At 53.2% G+C, this 19835-nt stretch overlaps 1 long non-coding RNA gene across 2 annotated transcripts; it reads right to left on the bottom strand.

Moving 5' to 3' along the window:
• Window positions 1-659: 659 nt before the first annotated feature.
• On the bottom strand, window positions 660-19816 carry LOC138061122 (uncharacterized). 2 transcript variants are annotated; one of them, XR_011134767.1, is made up of 3 exons: window positions 18698-19816; window positions 8668-18154; window positions 660-1320 (listed from the first exon to the last, which is right to left on the bottom strand). It is a non-coding gene; the product is annotated as an uncharacterized lncRNA (long non-coding RNA). The 2 variants fall into 2 exon arrangements; XR_011134768.1 differs by lacking the exon at window positions 660-1320 and adding an exon at window positions 3573-3780 and having other exon boundaries at window positions 8735-18154.
• Between the last annotated feature and the right edge of the window lie 19 nt (window positions 19817-19835).

The raw sequence follows: 19835 nt of genomic DNA, 5'->3' as shown, positions 1-19835 counted from the left end.
AGGAGGGCTGCCATGATGGTGAGCTCAACATGGGAACAGGTTCCTGGCAAAGCTGTCTAAAATGCCAGTCCCTCAGCCATTGCCGCCTGTCCCCAGCCAAGCAGCGGTCCCCACCAGGGTGCATGCTCAAACTCAAAAGCTGAGCTTCTCACTGTGGCTGAGGAGGAAAGCTCAGGCAGTTGCTGTGTTGCAGCTCCTGGGTGGTAACTAACAGCCTCCTTATCCATGACAACAATATTACCACTGTTTGATGGTGCCTTTCTTCATGTGATGGAGAAACCTGCTGAAGGGCACCTGCAGGTCTCTAACCTGCCCTGAGCATGACCAGGGGTAGAGCACATTGCTCAGACTGTGGAAACTGCACGCACCGCCAAGGGGGCCTGGGCCTGTCCCTGGTGGTCCCTGGTTTACCCCGGAGAATTAGAAGTGATGATGTTTCCTTCTCTCTCAAAAGAAGAGGCAAAGCTGATTTTATTCCCACTCTAAAACTCCTCAGTTTTATAAAACCTCTTATAAAACCCACAAAGTGTGGTTAGAAAGCATGATGTTTCATTACCTGGGTTGTCCTCTGGGCTTCCATGCTGTGGCTGTTGTGACCAGCCACAGCATTCCCTTTGGCTTTCTGAAACCGGGCCAGTATATTTCAAAAGCTGACAGTATTACTGCATACAACCATCTTCTTATTATCTGTTCCACATACGTTGCCATTTAATACCTGCCATGTACTGACAAGACATGGTAAAAAGAGGAACTGATTGTTTTCGTGCATGCCCCAAATATTTGCGCCAAGTCCCTTCTAACTCTTCTCCTTTTCTGGCTAAATATCCATATGTGATCCTTTGTCATCAGTGAATGCTCTTATCATTTTCATCCACATCCACTGAAGTTGTCTATAGCAGCTGGATCTCTTTCAAAACCAGATGGTTAATGTAGTTATGTCCTTCTTCCCTGAGCAAAGAGCCCAAATTCCAGATTTCTGCATAGCCCTACAGTGAGTTATGCCTGCTGAGCCAGAAGTATTGAAGTCCAGATTCTGCTAGATGGCCAGTCTGAAACGTACTGGGCTGTAGCAAAGGACTGGGCTTTGGAAACACTGGGGTCAGCCCTGGCCCAGAGCAGTTAGTTGCTTCAGTGGCATTAGTGAAATGAGCACATCCCCTGTGCTGCAGGACCCCTTGAACAGACACATCATGATTTCTCCTACCAAACATTGTATTTTGGGGTATTTCACCAGCAAGCCCTTGAGGGCAGTGCTGTCTCCTCTTGTGGATGGTGGCTGGTGCAGCTGGCCCCTGACCTTGGCTGAGGCTTGAGTTGCTCCTGTAATACAAATATATAATGAAAATAAGAACAAAACATTACTCCAGGGGTAACCAAACCATTCCCTTATCTGCAGAATACTCTTCACGCTGAACCCTTCTACATTTTTTCCAAGTTTCTTTGCAGTCTTTTCTCTAACTGTGAAGCAGCAGAGCAAACTGATGAACATTGTTGAAGGGACATGATATGAATCAAGTTTCCTCCAGAGAAGGTATTTGATGCCTGATGGTTCATGGTCAGTGGGGCTGAAGATGAGTATAGGAGGAGGAAACCCTAACACAGGAGGAGGTGGGGGGTTTTGGAAGCACAAACATTTGAAAAATGTCGTCCTCCAATGTCTGTATCCTCCAAGAGCAAACTGTTCAGCTCTTCCAGTTAGTGTTTTCACCAGGCTGCCCGGCTTCCTCTGGTGCCTGCTCTTCTCTGCTCAAACTGCACTTAGACAAAAAGTGGTCCACAACAAGGGCAATGTGATCTCCAGCCTGGCTAACCATCCCCAGAGCTGGATGATGAGAATATGCCCTGGACCCAAAGCTGGCCAAGGCCTCCCTTCTGCACTCAAAGCCCACAGAGCCTTGAGGTAACAGTAGCCAACCTGTCCAGAGTCCCCATCTCCAGCGTGCCTCTGGCAGCTGGGAGGAAAGCTGCCAAGGACCACAGTCCCAACCTGGACCTCTCCCTTCTCTCTTTTTCCCGCCAGCTTCAACAGGCAGAGATAGTGTTTGCTAATTCCTCTTTGCACGTGTGTAGCGAGCTGGCCTGGCTTCCCAAGCGACAGAGATCTGCACAGTGGCATCCCACCAGTGCCTGCACAGAGGGGCAGAGCAAAGCCTTTGCCAGGGATGAGTGGGCCGGCAAACCTCTGCATTAGGGTGGAGGGGCTGGAACTGACAGGGAAAATCTTTTTTCTGCTTTTAAGTCAATTTTTAAAATGTAGTCTTCAGGGGCTGGGTACAACCATGGCTGAAAAAGCAGGTGCTTTCTCTCTGGAAATTTAGGGAAGGCATTATGATGAGCTGGGGCTTGTGAAGTCATGAACAGGAGACTCCATTCAGCATGTCAGGAAGTGCATTTTGCACAATAACTCTTTTCACAGCACAAGGGGAACAGAAACTCTTCACTCCCACTGGTGCGGCCAGGAATTTACTGCATCTCCCCATATTGTTTTCTTTCGCATTTCTATTTGTATCAGTGTGTTTGGAAAACACACATTAAAACACTCGTTTGCCTTCCAGCAACCCAACACAGTCACTGAAGTACTGCATGGCTGCCTGTCCCTGTGCAGGTGTCATGCCAAAAATACTTCAGCAAGAAAAACTGTCAGCAAGCAGCTTCTCTCAGATCGAAGCTGCAGATGCTAATGCTGGGAGCCAGCCTGTCCATGGGTGCAGGGCTCCCACCGCACAGGGAAAACAGCTCAGGCAAAGGCCAAGGCTGTTTGGGGAGGGCAGCCAGGCAGCTCAGATAAGCAGATGTGTGCTTCTTCCCTTTGATTAACTAACCGTCCTCTCAGTATCAGTATAATGTTTTGCATCTGGCTTTGTAGGTGAAGAACTGCCTGCAAATGAGATCTGAGACCCAGGAAATAGAAATCTGACTCTTAAAATGGAAAAGACGGTTCTTCTTTCAGCTTTCAAAATCTCCTTCCTGTGCATTTCAACATGATCCTGTGTCCCCCCACCAGACCCAGGAAGTGTTGTCAAAAAAGCCATAAGGTCTGGAATTAGCTGGAGTGAACCCTCCCTTGCGTGGCTCATCAGCACGGCTGGTCCTCAGTGCCTTCCCTCCACGGATGTGGCTCTGAGAACCAGCCTGGGCTGAGCAAATAGCTGTTCACCAGCAAACTGGAAAAAGGAAATAATGGTGTGAAAGGGAAAATACGTTCGTCTCTGTTTCAGTTTTTCTTCGCTAAACAAAGTGACCACCAGATGTTGTTTCCTTTGGCTGACCCAAAGCATTTTGTTTCGGGTACGAGGACGCTGCTGGGAGAGCTGCTGGAGAGGCTGGTGGCCTGGTCTTTTATACAACAGCCCAGCAGTTAGGGCACTCCCTGGGAAGCAGGCAGTCTGGGCGTGCTGCCAGCTATCGCCAGAGGGGAATCAGGCCCTCCCATGAGATATGCAGGACAGTCATGCCCCCTTGCTAGTTCAATGGAGGCTCATGCGTCTCAGACGGCAGGAGGCAGGAGCGTGGTGCCCTAAAAGCCTCTAGCCCAACACATTGTGCACTCACAGCTGGTAAATGTACATTCGCATCCACCTTCTGTCTGGTCCAGGGTAAAGACTTCATTCCTAAAAGAGTAGCCAAACCCCAGTGCTGTTGATCATGCAGTGATGTAGCAGCCTCCAAGTTTCCCACTGCAGCTCTCCCGCTCTGTACAACAGCCTCAAGCCTTGGCGGAAGTGCAAAAGGCACCAAGGCGACAGCCTGGGCATCTCCAGAGGGGCGCTTGGCTGCTGCCTGTGAGGGAAAAAAACGAGTCTTGGTCGCCTCTGCCGTGAGTGAACACTTTTGGCAGAGAGTCACCAGGCAAGAGGGAGATCAGTGGCACTACCGGCACGGATAAATCAGCTCCTGAAAAACGTTTACCAGGTAAACCTGGCCAAATTGTCTCATGCATCCAAAAAGGCTGGGAACAGTCTAAGCATGTTTTTGGCAAATTTCTTCACATTGACAGAAATATATTTATGTGTATATATATATATATATATATATGTATGTATGTGTGTGTGTATGTATGTATGTATGTATGTATGTATGTATTAAACCCTGCCAGGATGTATGTGCAAGAGGAAGACTGGACACATGAGTCACATCTTAAAAGCCCCCAGAGGAAAGCTTTGTAAGGTCCCCCCAGTATCTCCTAGGTGGCTGCCACCAAGCTGCTGCAGGCACTGACACCAGCATCAACCTCAGACAGGAGTGGAGCTCATCCTTATGTGTAAAGAGCTTGGAGGAGAGGCCCGGCACAGCCTGAGAGCTGGACAGGGGCAGCAGGCAGAAGAGCTGATGCCTCATCTGACATCTCGGAGGAGAGCCTGGGAGCGCTGTTGGGACCAGAGCACCGGCACCTTGCTGCTCTCTGAGGCTGGTAGAGCCAGCAAACAAAACTGCCAAATGGGAATGCCTGTGCCTCGTGGAAGGCATAGGAGGGGAAATGCCGGAAAGATTGGATTTAATTTGCTAATTGGTACCTCAGTAATTTGAGCTGAAGAACTGAGAGAGGAGGAGAGAAGACTACTGCCCTGAATAAAACTCGAAGCAGGATGACGGCAATTTTTTCTGGCAGCATTGCTGCACAGTAACGGCTGCCGGTACCTCTGCAGAAACACGATGTGTTCTGCCAGCAAGCCAAGATTTTATTTTCCTCCCATCTATGCCTGCCAATTCTGCAGACTGAGGGAGAGCTGGCAGCACAGAGTGAAGGACTCGTGCGTGCAGGGGGGGGCTGAAGCCGTGGCACCATCCCCAGCCAAGTGCCAATGGACAGATTCGGGGCAGGCCAGCAGCTTCCTGACAGACATGCAAAAAGGGCTCCAGGAGCATCGAACCAGTGCACAGCTCCTTTCCCAGGCCAGCCAGCTCTCACTCAGCCCCGGAGATGACCAGGGGAGAGTCAGCACATGGATCTAAAGAAATTCCCTGTCCACACAGCAGAAAGCCTCTGGCCTCACCTTTCCCCATAAAAATCATTCCACATTTTCTCCCCAGAACAGATGGTGGCACTGAGCAACAACCCAAAGATGAGAAACCTTTTCACTGGCACCATGTGACCATAGTGTGTCCCCGTTCTCAGCAGTCAGCATCCACCAACAGAATCTCCACCCCCAAAAAGAAGGTACCCGGGAGCTGCAGAAATAGCAGAGTGTCTTGGGCTTTGCATCACCTGTCATGGCATCTTCCACTTGTCCTGTCCTTGAGGCACTCCTCACCTGCCCATAGCATTTACTGCCCCCTGGGCTGTGTCCTGAGGGAGATCCAGGGGCACCGCCTCCCAGATGGGAAGGCAAATATCTGCAGGCACATAAATCCCAGGCACTTCCCACCTCTGCTTACCTGGGCTTGCTCCTGGGCTCTCCCGTGTGAGGACGCAGCCTGCAGTGACTGCGGGGGAAAGTTAACAAATACCACCTGCTCCTTGCAAGCTTTTGGCATGAAAATTCTGCAGTTACTGCCATGTAAGCTCTGTTGTCAGACCAAACCTACATTTGGAGCTTATGCTGCTCTGGGTTTCTCTGCAGGGGAGCACAGTCCTACACACAGTTTAAAACCACTGAGCATCCCTCCCGCTAGATTTGCCAGGAGCTTGCTTCTACCAGATGAGGGGATCAAGGACAAGATCTACTGCAAGGAGATAACTATTCCTTGCGCTGATATATGGGTACAAGGCTTTACACATTGAATTGTTGGTTATCGTTAATTAAAGAGCTGTATCTGTGGGCTTCCAGCCCACGGGAGGCAAGCAATTTGGATTCTCTTCTTACCAAGATTAGTTTCTTCAAAAGTATCTCTCCTCGGCCTGTCAGCACGGATATGCTTAAGGGAGCCAACAGCTCTGGCCTCCCCATTTGCCCACCTCTCTCCTGGGAATGCTAGGGGTCTGACCCACTCTACTGGGAGCTGTTGAACTTACCATATTTCCTGACCCTAACGATGATGATGCGCTAACCAAGCAGTCAGTAAGGTCAAGCTACCAGGTCTCTGGTAGCTTTGTGTTCAGATAGCTTTGTCTTCATCTAAAAGGACATCCTGAAGGCAGGTGCTGGCAGCATGGGAACAATCTGACACCACTCCTTTGGCATACAAAGCCTCCTGGCAGCAGTGATCTCCCATCCAGACCCTTCTGTAACGGAGTTTGTTGGCCCAGCAGCCTGGATGGTAGGAAAATGCTCCAGACCTGAGGCTTGACTTGGTGGTGAAGGAGAAGAAGCATGGACTGGTGCAGAGGCACGGCAGGGGTGGGCGCTGAGAGCAGCGCCAGACAGAGCTGCACAGAGGAGGGTGCAGGACTAACGCCATAGACACTGCAAGTGTCAAATAAGCATGACGCACAAACACAAGGGCTTGCAGCAGCAGACATCTGAGGAGAGCAAATGAAGGTATGGCTTTGGTAAAATCATACCACAGGTTTCTCTAGCAATTCAAAGCTGTGTAACAAGGCCCCAAAATCTGCTGTCGCTCAACGGCTGTACCCACCACTTTAAAGGAGAGATTGCTGGAAATTCAAAAAGGACTGCTGGGAGACCACCAAAACAATGGTGAAATTCCTGTAATCCCATGGGAAAATTACCCAAACCCCAAGAAATTCATGCCATTTTGATGTGTCCATTTGATGGTAAAGATTAGTTGTTTGTGCTGCATTGGATCGAAACAAAGATTGCCCAACCAAGCAACATAAGCAGTGCCACACACTTTCCACAAGTAACTATGGTAACCCAGAGCAAATATGTGCTATTTTCAAACCATGTGCAGAAATTCCTCGTGGAATGTCCTAGCTGATCTCCAATGCTGGCTGAGAGTGCTGCAGTTCAGACACAGGTAATTCACTGAGGAAAAGCAGGTAAAAAAGAGCTAGTGGCACAGCACTCAGCCATGCCTGGACATCATCTCACTCCCAGTGACCCACCCGCAAGGGCACAGACGATGCTGCTCCACACTGTTACTCCACAAACATCCCCAGAGCATCTCCTGCTCACCAACAGCCAAGGTACACATCCGACAGCTAGTAAATCACCTACACCCCCCCCCCAATGTACCCCAGGAGAAAAGTGGAAAGACCACAAACATCTCCAAAAGGTCCCTGCAATAGCATAGCATTTATGTAGAGAAATTCCTGAATGAGCCTCTGACCCCTTCCACAGACAAGACAAGCAGGAGCAGCCCCTGCTAGTCAAAGTGGGGTGGGGGCAACACCCCCGAGCACAGCCTGGCAGCAGTGTGCATGGCTGCAGAGCACCCATCCTGCTTGCCTGAGGCTGGGCGCGTGGGGAAAGCAGCAGGAGGAACCGTGCACACTGGGTTAGTCTCCCGGACCAGCCAGCTTCTCTGTGGCAGCTAATAGTTAAACTGCACTGGGAAGAGACTACATTTCATTACAGTCCCTGTAGGAGGGAAGCTCAAGGATAAGCGCTGCCGGCCGTGACGCAGCACGAGTTATTGCCAGGCATAGGGAGCCCGTGAGCCTCCCAGACCGGAGGTAATGTGCCTGGGGCTGTTGTCACTGTAAACTGCAGAATTGCCCCCGCTCACAGGCTCATGTCATGCCCGTGGCCTGTCTGAACCCACCTCGTGTCTCTAGCGTGCCAAGATGCTGCTGAATCCCCGCCATGTCCCTCCTGTTGCATTTGATCAAGGCAATAAATACCACAGAGGGCCCTTGCAGGGCCACAAACCCAAGCAGGTACAGGGGCTGGTGGGCCGGCAAGGATGGGGAGCTGGCGTGGAGGCCGGACAAAACACAACTCCGACAGAGAGAAATGGCTAAAATGACTCAAGTGAAACCACCATTCCTTAGAAGTGGAAATTAAGGAGCTTCCTTTTTGTCCGTGCCGTTGTGTTCATGAAAACCCTCGCCATCGAAGCTGCTAGCCGGCCGGTGCTTAGGACAAGCAAATGCCTGGCTGGTGGGAGGAGAGATGGGGAAGGTGCAGGCGTTTGCCAGTGACTCAGAGGCATTTGGGTTATATCTCACCTCTGCCACCAACCTGCTGCATGAGCTCAGTCAGGTCCCTTTGCTTCATGTAAATTGTGAATGTCAACCCTGCTCCACAAATACCCCTACGCAGCCAGCCAGACGTCTCCCAGAGACAGCGACTCTTTCTGGCGACCATCAGCCAGCCTCCTCGTCCAGGGAGCCCAGCTAACGCTGCCTCTGGAGCCTCTGTGCAGCTGAGGGGTTCAGCTCCCTGAGAAGGTTCACACATAGCAGAGGCTGCATGTGCTCCACCGCAGCCCTGTCTCGCTGGGCACGTGGCGGAGGGGCAGGCAGTGAGCGCAGCCCGCAGCAGATGGGGCATATCAGAAGGATTGTGAAAAGTAGGTTTTCTCCACCCCATCCCCAGGAACTAAAGAAACTGCAGAAACAATGATAATTTCCTGGTTGCGTTCATCCCTGGGCAGCAAAGCAAAAGCATGAAATGGAATAGGTAAGAGAGCAGAGGTTTCTTCATAGGGCAGAAAAGTACCGGACAGAGAAGCAAAAGGGGTAGGATTATATCAGGTTAGGTTAGGTTAGGTTACATTAGATTAGGTTAAGGCCACCAATTTTTCTGCATCAAGAAGCTTAGCACAGAGTACTGTCCCAGATGAAAAGGAGTTAACTATTTACAAATAGCCCAAGATCCTGACCTCCCCATTTTCAGAAGAGGATATCATTCCAGAGACACGAGGAATACGGAAAAGTCAGACGATTAACCTTCAAAAGCAGGTCCTTATGAAGAGGCCAGAGGAACCACCGTCTCCTCTGAGCCCCGTGACTCCAGCCATGTGATTTTGGTGAGATGCCACAGGAGGCACCAAATGAGGAAACGCTCTGGCCGGGTTTGCACTATTTTTGGCGACCGTTCACTGCGCAGCGCAGGGTGATGCGCCCTGACATCACTGGGGCTTTCCTTGGTCGCCTCCCATCCCAGCTACCCCCGTGCTGCTGGTGCTGGCTTGGTTCTGCTGGCCCCTGCGGACCCTCTTCCCCAGCCCTGCCGAGAGCCTGCCTGGGGCTGTTGTGACCTGAGCTGTGAGTCCCGCTCAGAGGAGAGTCACTAGGGAGTCTTGGGAGGTACAGAGCATTTTTTTAACATATTAACACCAAAATTACCTGTTGCCTAAGAAGCACTGGGTAACTGCCAGAGTATCCGGTTTCAGAGCGTCACCCAGACCTGCAGCCAGCGCCAGTGCCTCCTTACCGGGCCACGCTAACCGCACAGGAGGTGACGGATGAACTCAGTTGGCTTCCCAGACCCCTTCCAGCCTGCCTTTTGTGTCAGTGGGACATGGAGGAGACAGAAGCTGCCTGCGCTGTTTATAAGCAAGTTTGCTACAGGTACAGACGCCAGTGACATCACAGCTGATTTGGCCTAAGCGCTGCCCTAAGGTTGCGGTTTAGCATCCGAGCTATGAAGTCTTAGCAACAAGCAGCCAAGCATCGCCACCCCTGCCTGGGGAAGGGTGCGGAAGTGGGGGCCCGGCCCCAGCCTGCGGCCATCTACCTGTGCTAGCCCAGCAGCGCTGCACGGGGCTGTCCCGAATCCCACCCCGCGCTGCCAACCCTTTGTGCCGGGGTTTATCACCTTGGCATTTTGCCCCTGCGTTTCACACTGTGCATTTCCCCAAAAGGACCTGCCTAAAGCCAGGAGGGGTCAGGGCAGAGATGCAGCCCCGTGCCAAATCACTCGCCCGCACGTTTTGTCCGCAGAAGGGTTGACACGCAGACACACAGAAGGGTCCGGGGTAGGGGAGAAAGGCATCTCTCAGTGGCTGCTGCAGGACCACTCAAAACCAGCCCCCTGAAAGAACTGGTAACCTAAAATCGCCCTTTTGCATGATTGCATTTTGAGGGCAGCAGTGAGCCAAGGAGCATGTGCAAAATTCTGTACTTCCACGCAAGCAGCGGGGAAAGGAAGGGAAGGAAAGGGGTGTCCCAGCAGGGCCGAGTGACTATCCACCCTCCTGGTGCTGGGTGGAAGCGCCTGAGCTTTGCTCAGCCCTCCCTTTGAAGGGTGCCAGTAATCTGAGCTGGAAAGGACTCTGCACGCTTCTTTCTCTTTGGGATATTGTAAGCCAGTTCCTAAAGCGGTCTGATTTGCTAGCTAAGGACACCATTCACAAAATCTGCACGGCATTAATCCCCCCATCGTCCGTGTCATGCCTGTGCTTCACCGGCAGGCATGCTTCTTCCTGCGCTGGGTGTGCAGCCAGCGAAACGAGCAGCGATTTCTGCTCTGGCCTCAGCTGCACGGATCCAGGCATCCGCAAATCCACTGCAGTGGTGAAGAGCTTTTCATGTTCCTCAAAAGAGCCGTTCAGCACGGTGACGTGATGCTCATGGCTGCACGCTGAGGAGGCTGTGCTTGCCATCCCGCTTACCCTCCCCAGTCCTTTTAGTACAACAATACGCAAACACGCACACACATAAAGCAGGGCTAATACAGCCCAAAATTATAAAACAGAACTGGAGATCAAAAATTACAATCTCCAGGACAAAGATAGCGCTGTTTATCTTGCGCATGTTTGGTGACAGTCTGGCAAGCCTCAAGGTGCAGAGAGGGCAAATGCGAGTTGCTGTGGGAACAGTAATTTGGGTTGCTCTACCTCTAGGTGTTTAGCTCTGTCTCACGTTTTTGCATTGAATTTTGTTCCCTCTTTTCTTCTTGTCTTCTCCGAGCAAAAAAGCATTCTCGCCATCGCCCTTGCCTGTAAAGCAGAGACAACTCACACCTCGACTCTCGCGCAACTGCCTCGCGTGATGCCCACTCGGCAGCACACAGGACAGCCACCAGCCACGGCCTGGAGACCTCCGAGCCACAGCAGCCAGCAGGGTCCCACAGCGGATGTGGGACAGGGCTCAGAGCCCACAGGCAAAGCTGACCTTGGATAAAAGGTGCAGGACAAGAGAGACCCAGGCAGAGCGGTGCTGGGGCAGCCCGTCACTCATGTGGCTGCACAGCTTAAGAAAAGAGTCCACAGTCCGCACCAGCAGAGCACTGGTGATGATGGAAATCCCATGTTTTTAAACAGCAGTAGCACAGAAGGACTTACTAATGTTAGATCAGTCTTCAGCGCCTCTCCAGCTCTCCTGGCACCCAGGCACTACCCACCTGCCGGTACCCACCCAGCTGCTGCAGACATGACCAGGAGCCAGATGAGGCTATGAGCAGTATTAACACCATTGAAGAGCTCATCCACTCCTCTGTCCCATGTAGGTTTTGTGCCTTTTCATGTCCTCTCCAGCTCTAACCCATCATGACTGCAGCTGGGGGAACCGGTGTGGCTCAATGGGCAGGAGCATTCCCGGCAGAATGCCCTGCACTTGGCCCTCCATCAGCCATGGGTGTCCACACATTAGTCCCAGTAAGTCCCTCCGTGTGGGGTGAGCAGAGGAGAACGGGGCTGCTGTAACGCGGGGACAGCCAGGCAGGAGGGAAGGTGGCAGGCACTCCCATTCCAGCACCCAGGCCCACGTGTATACACAAAACAGAGGACCGTGTTTGCACTAGGATGTATAAAGGCAACCACACCAGCCCTAAACTTAACCACTTCTTCTCCACCTGACAAGCTCCGGCAGCCATGGGGACAAGGGCTGCAGGGCAGGACGAGCGCTTGCCCCCGTGATCCATGCTGGGTGAGGGGACAAGGGTAGGCTCAGCCCCTGCAGCCCTGCTGCTGCAGAGATTTTGGTGGAGCACTGTCCTGAAGGTTTGCCATGCCTGGTAGCTGGAGCTGAGCTTAGCCACACGCCTGCGGAAGCTCATCGCTGTGTTCCCACATCTGCAAAGGCTGAGGAGAAACTGCAGGAGGCCAGAAGTATTGGCGTGTCCAAAATGCATCACCCCAAAGTGGAGGGCAAACGCAGCCCAAATGGTGCGGCTCCACGTCAAGGATGGTGACAGCCATGGCGCCCACGCAGGCAGGTTGCCGCAGGCACCCAGCGGCTCCCCGCACTCTGCCTGTGCCTGGGCTAGCCACAGCAGCAGCGTTGGGCTCCCCTCCCTTGGCAGGAGCTGCGCTGCCTTTGAGCACCTCCAGGCTGAGAGCAGCCCCAGAGCAGCTGCAGCTGAGCAGCCCACGCATATCACCTCTGCCCTGTGCCCTCCGCTCAGCCAGCTGCCCTGGCCCGAGCACGGGCACTTCCACAGCCCCACAGCAGGCCTAACCCCAGTCATGAAAACACAGAGAGAGCAGCGTCCACCCTGCCCTCGGCCCGCTTGCCAGTCGGGACGTGCAGTGCTCTCCTGGAGCCAAGCTTCAAAGGGTGCATGTTGTTGTGGCAAACATCAGGCAGGCGTTTGCAGCTGGAGCCACTTCATACAACCATCACGTAGGCCTGGTCTTCTCCAAAAGACCTCGTGCAGGGGTGCTCCTGCAGTGATTGAGCCTGGACTTCCCCCAGGGATGGTCTGGCTTCACTGGCTGCCGAACTCGTCTCTCTGCTGTCTGAAAGACTCAAGGTGGATGCTGCTCACGATTCCCCCTGCTCAGGCAGGGTTTGAGGTATTTTATTCTTAATTGTCTGCCTGTTTCTGAATACCCTGGAGAGTCCCTGAAAAGGAGCAATCTCAGTAGCTGCTTCCTTTTGCTGCCAGGCCAGCCAGCTGCTGCAGGAGACATCCCCCCTCCCTGAGAAAGGGACAAAGAGGAACCGGCATTTGGGGGATTGCGAAAGCTGTTGTGCAGGGTTCAGGGAGGCGGTGCTGGTGTGTCACCCTGCACGGGACTCTTGCCTCAGCCTGCTCCCTGCTCCTCTTCCAGGATCCTGCTCACAGTTGGCCTGGGAGACAGCCAGCCTCAGGCCTGCTCCTCGCAGAGATGCCCACAGCACAGGAGGCACCGGCAAAGGGGAGAGCATGGCCTTTCCCTTACCCGCTCTGGCCCAGCACAGTCCCGCAGTGGGCACTCTGGGATCTTGTACCACCGCAGGACAGAAGAAGGCCTTCAGGCCCAGACCCAGCAGCAAGACCCTGAACTTCTTTCCCAGCTGGCAGGAACCAAAGCCCAGGGGGTTGTGGTTGCCTCGGGGCTGTCAGTCCCCCGCAGAGCTTCAGAACCCAACTGCTGTCTTCAGCCATGTCTGGCAGAGAAGTAGTAGCCACAAAACATTCAAGTTGTGCAAGTTTTACAGAAAGGCTCCTGTGCGCAACCAAGAGCTGCAGCAGTGAGCTCCAGCCTTCTCAGACATGGGAGAATCCTCACGGCTCCTCCCCACATCCCCGGAGGGAACCCAGAGCCAGCATTTCTGCTGCTCAGATGATGACAGGTTTTGTGTGCTGTCTCCTTGCCCTCTCACATTACCGAAGGAGCAGGCCTTTGGTCTATGGGTATCTCCAGCTCAAAGCCAGCCAACACCTTTCCTAGTGTTGGAGCGGTTCAGAGCCGAGCTGCAGAGAGGGGCAGTAGCTTTGCTCCTGCTTGTGCACCCACAAGCCCAGCTCCCTGCACAATGGGGCTCTTCGGTGCATTGCCTCCCACCCGGGCATGTTTGCAGGGAGCGTGAAGCAGATGCAGAGGAACCAGTCTGACCTGTGGCCACCACAGCAGGCTTTGGGAGAAAACTCGATTAGCCAGGGTAGAAGTGGCGCATCCTGCCCTGGGGCAGCCCTGCTCCTTCTGGCATGGCCTTGGGGCCCGTCACCCCACATGGCTCTTCTCCCCACCAAACCTGCACCTTTGCAGTTGAAAGGACAGCAAGGCTTCCTTGGTGAAGAAAGGTGCCAGAAGAATGGAGGGGAAAGATGTCCAAAAAGTGGGTTTGTCTTTCTAGGTGAGACCTGCCCTACACAAGGGCTATTGTGAGAGGGGCTGTCTTGGTCCTGTGGCACAAGACCCTGGCCCACCTCCTGCAACTCATTCACCCACGTTCCTGTAGCCCAGGAAGGCCCCAGAAAGAGCAGGTCTTCCTTGCAGCCTGGCCTCAAACCCATCGTTGCCTGAAGGGACCAGATGGGCAAAGGGTGAGAGAGGATAAGAGGGCACAAGAGCCACACCTTGGTTCACATGGGCCAGCAGCAGCAGAGCGGTGGGACTGCATCTCCCCACTCCTGACCAGTCATACTGTCCCTTAGCTGCTGTCTCCCGCTGTTCTCCAAGCCCTGCATCCCAACATCAGGCTCTCCAGATGCAGAGACCTAATCAAAGTGCAGAAAGCCAAACCGGTAAGCCCTAAAAGAGGAAAACCACTGTGCTTCCCATCTCCCAGGTCTCTCAGCACATCCTTCCTCACTCTTTCCTACCCCACGCTCTCACGCCTTTGGACTGTTTAATGAACCTCCCCAAAATGTCATTATCTGTGCAGGGACAGGTCTCCAGCAACCTGGGCTCTTTGTCTAAACTGGACTTAGGAATTTGAACAGGAGCTACTGTAGCTAGAGAACAGGTCGGACCTTCCCCCCGCCAGCCTCAGCATTGCATCCCTGGGACAGCACCAGCGACTGCCCTGGGTAAGGATGCCCTTTGTAGTTCTCGCTTTGTGTAAGGTGCTGCCACTCAGGCAGAAATTATCCAGGTCTGCCACTGCCTGCGATTGAAGCTTTGAGGAAAGTGGAAGCAAAAATAGTTCACCCCTTGCTTAGATTTATTACTGAGGTCAAAGCCCCTTTGCCACCTAGCACAGTACCAAGCAAAACGATGTGTGCCAAGGGACTTACAATCCACAGATCTCACTCCAACAAAGAGGAGAGGAATGTAACGAGAGAAGCTATTTGTATTATTGCATTAACTGGCAAATCATTTCCAGATCTTGTTAAGGCTTTCAGGTTTTCTTTTCCTGATCTGAACAGTCAGAATCACAAAAAGTTTCATAAACAAAAAATTCCAAGGAAAAAGGCAGCTTGTATCTATAAAAATGTTGTGAATTCATGTGATCATCACAAAAACCTTGCATTTGCATTTCAGCTACATTTCAGTGATTTAGTATCATTAGTTTAATTGCTTTACAGAAAAAGATTAAATTTAAATATCAAAGTTTAAATTTCTACAGGGCACTAAAGAAAACGTGGGTTGAAATATTTTGTAAAAAAAGTATTGTCAAAAGCATTAAAAAGGTCCTTTTGATGAATCAACACATTCTGGCAACAACAGCAACAAATGATTAGACCTTTAGCGCTAGAGAAATGAAATCCAGAGAGATAAACTGAGCCCCCATATGAAGAGAGCAAGAAGAGGGGAAGAAAAGGCAACAGAGTACTGGATTGTTACTTTTAAGAGTAGCTCACACAGGAGATGTGCTGAGGAGCTGAAATTCGGCCGGAAAGTGTGACGTAGCCAGGAATGTGACCGTGGACTGGGATTTCACTGAATTTCACTGAATCTGGGGCCTCAGAGTTGCCGCTCTGGTGCAGTCAGTGCTTCCTAGTGACGCGGAGGGGGACTGAGATCACACCAGCCTGGCTGCTGAGCACCTGCTTAACTTCAGGCCCGTGCTTATGCCCCTTTGGATTTAAGCCATGACTGAGGAATAACGCAGGGGACAGGGAGGTTGCTGGGCATCCTCACCTCTCTGAACAGACTTCTCAAAAAAGGAACAAGATGGGGAGTGAAGCAAAGGCTCCTGGAGAAGCAGTTCACCCCTCACTGCAACATGTGGAGGTCACACCTGGAGGCTCCCGAGCCAGCTGGAGGCTGCTTGTGTGTCACCATTTGAGAACTGAAGCAGAGAAACTCCAGCCTAGAGAAACATCCCACTTCCAGAGGACCCTCTCGTTCCTTCCTTGCAACCCTGGGAGATGAGCAAAAGTATTTTGGACATCTCCTGGTTGTAATTTGATATACCAACTTTATTTAATGCCAGCCCAAGCACTGGTTTGAACTGGTATGGAAGGAGCTTTCTGACCCCATTTCTCTCTGCATCCCATTTCTGCCCCTGATCTCCAGCTGTTTTGGGCATGGCTGCAGCTCTAGGCCCAGTACACACCGCAGTAGCCAAGCTGGGACAGGCAAGCCATCCACCACAGGCTGCTCCTGACCAGGAGGGGATCGTGCCCATCCAAAACCACACGTCCCCTTGCTCTGGGAACACACTCACGCCCTTATTGTGTGCCGGGACCTCCACACACACCCTGCAGGAGATGGCAGCTCCATCTGTGGCCGGATGAGACTCCTGCCAAGGGGAGAAGGTGACCAAAGCCCAGGCTCGCATGCGTGCATAGGCTTGCCCATAAGACAGGAACAGGCACCAGGATACAGACAAAGTCCCACAGGAGCCTCTGGGAGCATGGCCTTTGAGAGTCCCTGCGGAGCCATAGCAGAGACCTGCACCCAGCCTGCGCTGCTGTTTTGAAGACAAACGTCCCTGAAACACTGTTGTTGCAACTCATGAGTTCGCTGCTGTAAGGAGGGTCTGTCTTTGCCGATTATCACCATTTGCCGGGCGCGATAGGAGTGACCGTGCTGAGACGGTGCCAGTTGCTTTACAGGCAGCCGCCAGCCAGCCCACAGCCCAGCGCAGGACAGCAGCGAGGGAGCGAGCAGGAGTGGTGCCAGCCCCTGGCCTGCGAGCGCTCAGGGGAGCTTGACCCAAGGACAAAGCTCACCGGGAATGGCTTAGGGCTGACGGCAAAGGCAGTGCAATTTGACTGCTGAGTGGGAAAAAGAAAAGGCAACATTACGGCATACGGGATAACCAGGTTTGTTGTGTCAGGCAGCTGCCGGACACCCTATCGATCAGACGTGGTGAGAGCTGCTCCCACGGCTCGTTCCTCAGGAGCTGGCATAGTCCTCCGCTCTTCACCTTCTTCTTGCATCTCCTTTTCAGTCCAGCTTTTTTTTGGCAACATTTTTACATTATTGATGCCCAACTTCAGAGGGCAGCAACGCTGAGTAGGCAGTCTTCGTCAGGGCCCCCCCCACTACTTGCTCTCCCGTTCGGCTCTTGACAGCAGCAGGGGCTGCCGATGACCTGAAAGCAGCATGGAGAGATCTCAGTGGCAACAGATGCCCCTGAGTCACAGGTAAAAGAGCATCCTAAAATACACCCTGTCACCAATGCCACCCCAGTCCACAGCTACCTTCAGACCTTTGAACCCCTCTGCTGGCTCCCTATTGACATTGAAGAGGTCTTCACCAATCTGCTTTCCCTTCTTCACAACTGCTGTCCTTCTTGACATGGTAGACACCCTGTCTTTTGCTCCGCTGAGGGTATGCCCCATGGTGTACCCTCGGCTGCCTCATTCTTCATCTAGCCTGCCCTTGGGCTGGAAAACCTATGTTGGGTGATACCATAAGTCACTACTTTCCTTTCTTTCCAGTGTGCCCTCTGCAACCAGCCCCTGCAAGTCCTGTGGGAGATCAATAAGCAATGACAGCCAGCTCCTGCCACTGGGGAGAGCTCATTTTATTGATAAATCCCTGTCCGTCAGACAGCTGGGAAATGGAGTTTGGCACAAAGCCAGCCACAGAAACTACATCACTGTATCACTGTCCTCCTGTCTCTGCCTTGGTATGGAGGCTTGTTCTGCTCCCCTGCCCTGACCACCTATCTGCTGTGGGTGTCCCACAGAGATCCCCTCGCTTCAGCTTTCAGAGGGACACCCCACTTTGTATTAGAGACTGTCAGCAGTGGACCCAGCCAAACCCCAAGGAGTGGTTGAGCTTGGCTGGCCACAGACCTTGATGCAAAGAGGAGGATGAGGCCCCAGTGCAGCAGCTACCACTGCTTCCCCTGCCTCCCGTCTCCCTCTCCCAGCTGATGCTTGGCTACGGTGCACAAACTCTGCCGACACACTCAAGGCTGATGCCGCTGGCTTCCGAATAATTCCAACAACCGATTACTCAAGACCTTCAGGGCAGGGATTGTCTCCACCTATAGCACTAGCGCTAGTGAAAGGCTTCCTGCTGTTAATTGGAGCTGCTGGAAAATCTCATTAATAACAATAATCACCACCACAGCAATCATTACAATACCATGCTAAGGAACTACACATCCCAGGGTGCAGCACTCCAGGAAAAGTGGCAGAGGAGATGGTGGCGGGTATGGCCAGACCTGCGGCCCCCTGCGCGGGCTGCCATTGAGGGTGCGAGATGGAGTCACCTGGGCAGCGTGGCTCTGCTGCAGCCCTGCACTCCTCTCCCTCCTGCTGCTGACTGTAGGCACCTCAAGCGGTTCCTGTTCCAGGTCACACGCAAAATCCTAAAACGAAGATATTATGATAGAGCCTGTTGCAAAAGCCCATTTTCTCCACTGAGCTAATTTGTCCTTAAACTAATCCCAAACAAACTCCCATGTGTAAACTCCCAGTAACTCCACTGCCACTGGAGTTACTGAATTGTCTATTATAGGCCCCAGGGAGCTAAGGGCAAAGGGGGATTTTCTGTTCAACCAGAAGTCAGGGAATTTGCAAAGTATTTCATTTCTATTCTCACCTTCCCTATAAGGTTTGACAAGGTGGAGGCACCCATGGAAGTGGCAACAATGAAAAAAGTGGATGGCCCTGAATTAATTAAGAGGTGTGATACATATAAGGACATCACAAGATCAGCAGGACTTGCAGCAGCAGAAAAAAAGGTACCTCAAACTATTAATAAATACCCAAAATCCAGAAATAATGTTCTTTTTGCTTGAGTATAGTGAGTGAAAGAAGTAGAATCAGTCACGCTTTCAGGATAGGGAGTAGTAATACAGTTTTGAAATGTTTCAGCATCATAGTTAATTCACAGATAGGTTATTCTGTACCTTGTCTGCAAAGGTGAGGGGGAGGTAATTACACCGCTCGCAACCTACGACAGCTTTGCGAGGTGATTAATACGGTATTTAAAACCCAGCCAACTCATTCTTTGTCCAAACCTGCATGGAAAACATGAGACAGAGATGAAGGATGTGGCCGTGCAAAGAAGCACAGGAAAGGTGTTGGGGGAGAAGTGGGGACGGCTAACGCTGCCCGGACCGAGCCGCTGCAGAGAGGGGGATGAGCGGTTGGGGGCCCACAGCTGCCGCGGGGTGACCCGCTCCCCAGGCGCCACCCAAGCAGGGGCGGCCACCCTCCGTCCCCCCGCACTGGGGCCGGGGCTGCGGTGCCCACCCTCCTCCGGCACGGAGCCCCCGCCAGGTCAGCAGGGCACACGCACACGGGGCACGGCGCATGGCACGAGGCACACTGGACGTGCGCAGGGGTCATGGCACAGCGGACACAGGATATGGCACGGGGGACATGCAACAGGGGACACGGCGCGGAGCACACAGGACATGGCACAGGGGACATGGGATGTGGAACAGGGGACATGGCGCAGAGCACACAGGACATGGCACAGGGGACATGGGACACGCAGCAGGGGACACGGCGCGGAGCACACAGGACATGGCACAGGGGACATGGGACACGCAGCAGGGGACACGGCGCGGAGCACACAGGACATGGCACAGGGGACATGGGACACGCAGCAGGGGACACGGCGCGGAGCACACAGGACATGGCACAGGGGACATGGGACACGCAGCAGGGGACACGGCGCGGAGCACACAGGACATGGCACAGGGGACATGGGACACGCAGCAGGGGACACGGCGCGGAGCACACAGGACATGGCACAGGGGACATGGGACGTGCAGCAGGGGACACGGCGCGGAGCACACAGGACATGGCACAGGGGACATGGGACGTGCAGCAGGGGACACGGCGCGGAGCACACAGGACATGGCACAGGGGACATGGGACGTGCAGCAGGGGACACGGCGCGGAGCACACAGGACATGGCACAGGGGACATGGCACAGAGCACGCGGGACATGGCTCGAGGGGCCTGCCGCCCTGCTCTCCTCTGCACCCAGCGCGGCCGCGCCGGAGCCCGCGGGTCCCCACGCTCTGCGGTGTCGCG

Source organism: Struthio camelus, chromosome 15, assembly GCF_040807025.1.
Source record: "Struthio camelus isolate bStrCam1 chromosome 15, bStrCam1.hap1, whole genome shotgun sequence".
Lineage (NCBI taxonomy): Eukaryota > Metazoa > Chordata > Aves > Struthioniformes > Struthionidae > Struthio > Struthio camelus.
This window is presented reverse-complemented; position numbering and strand designations above follow the sequence as displayed.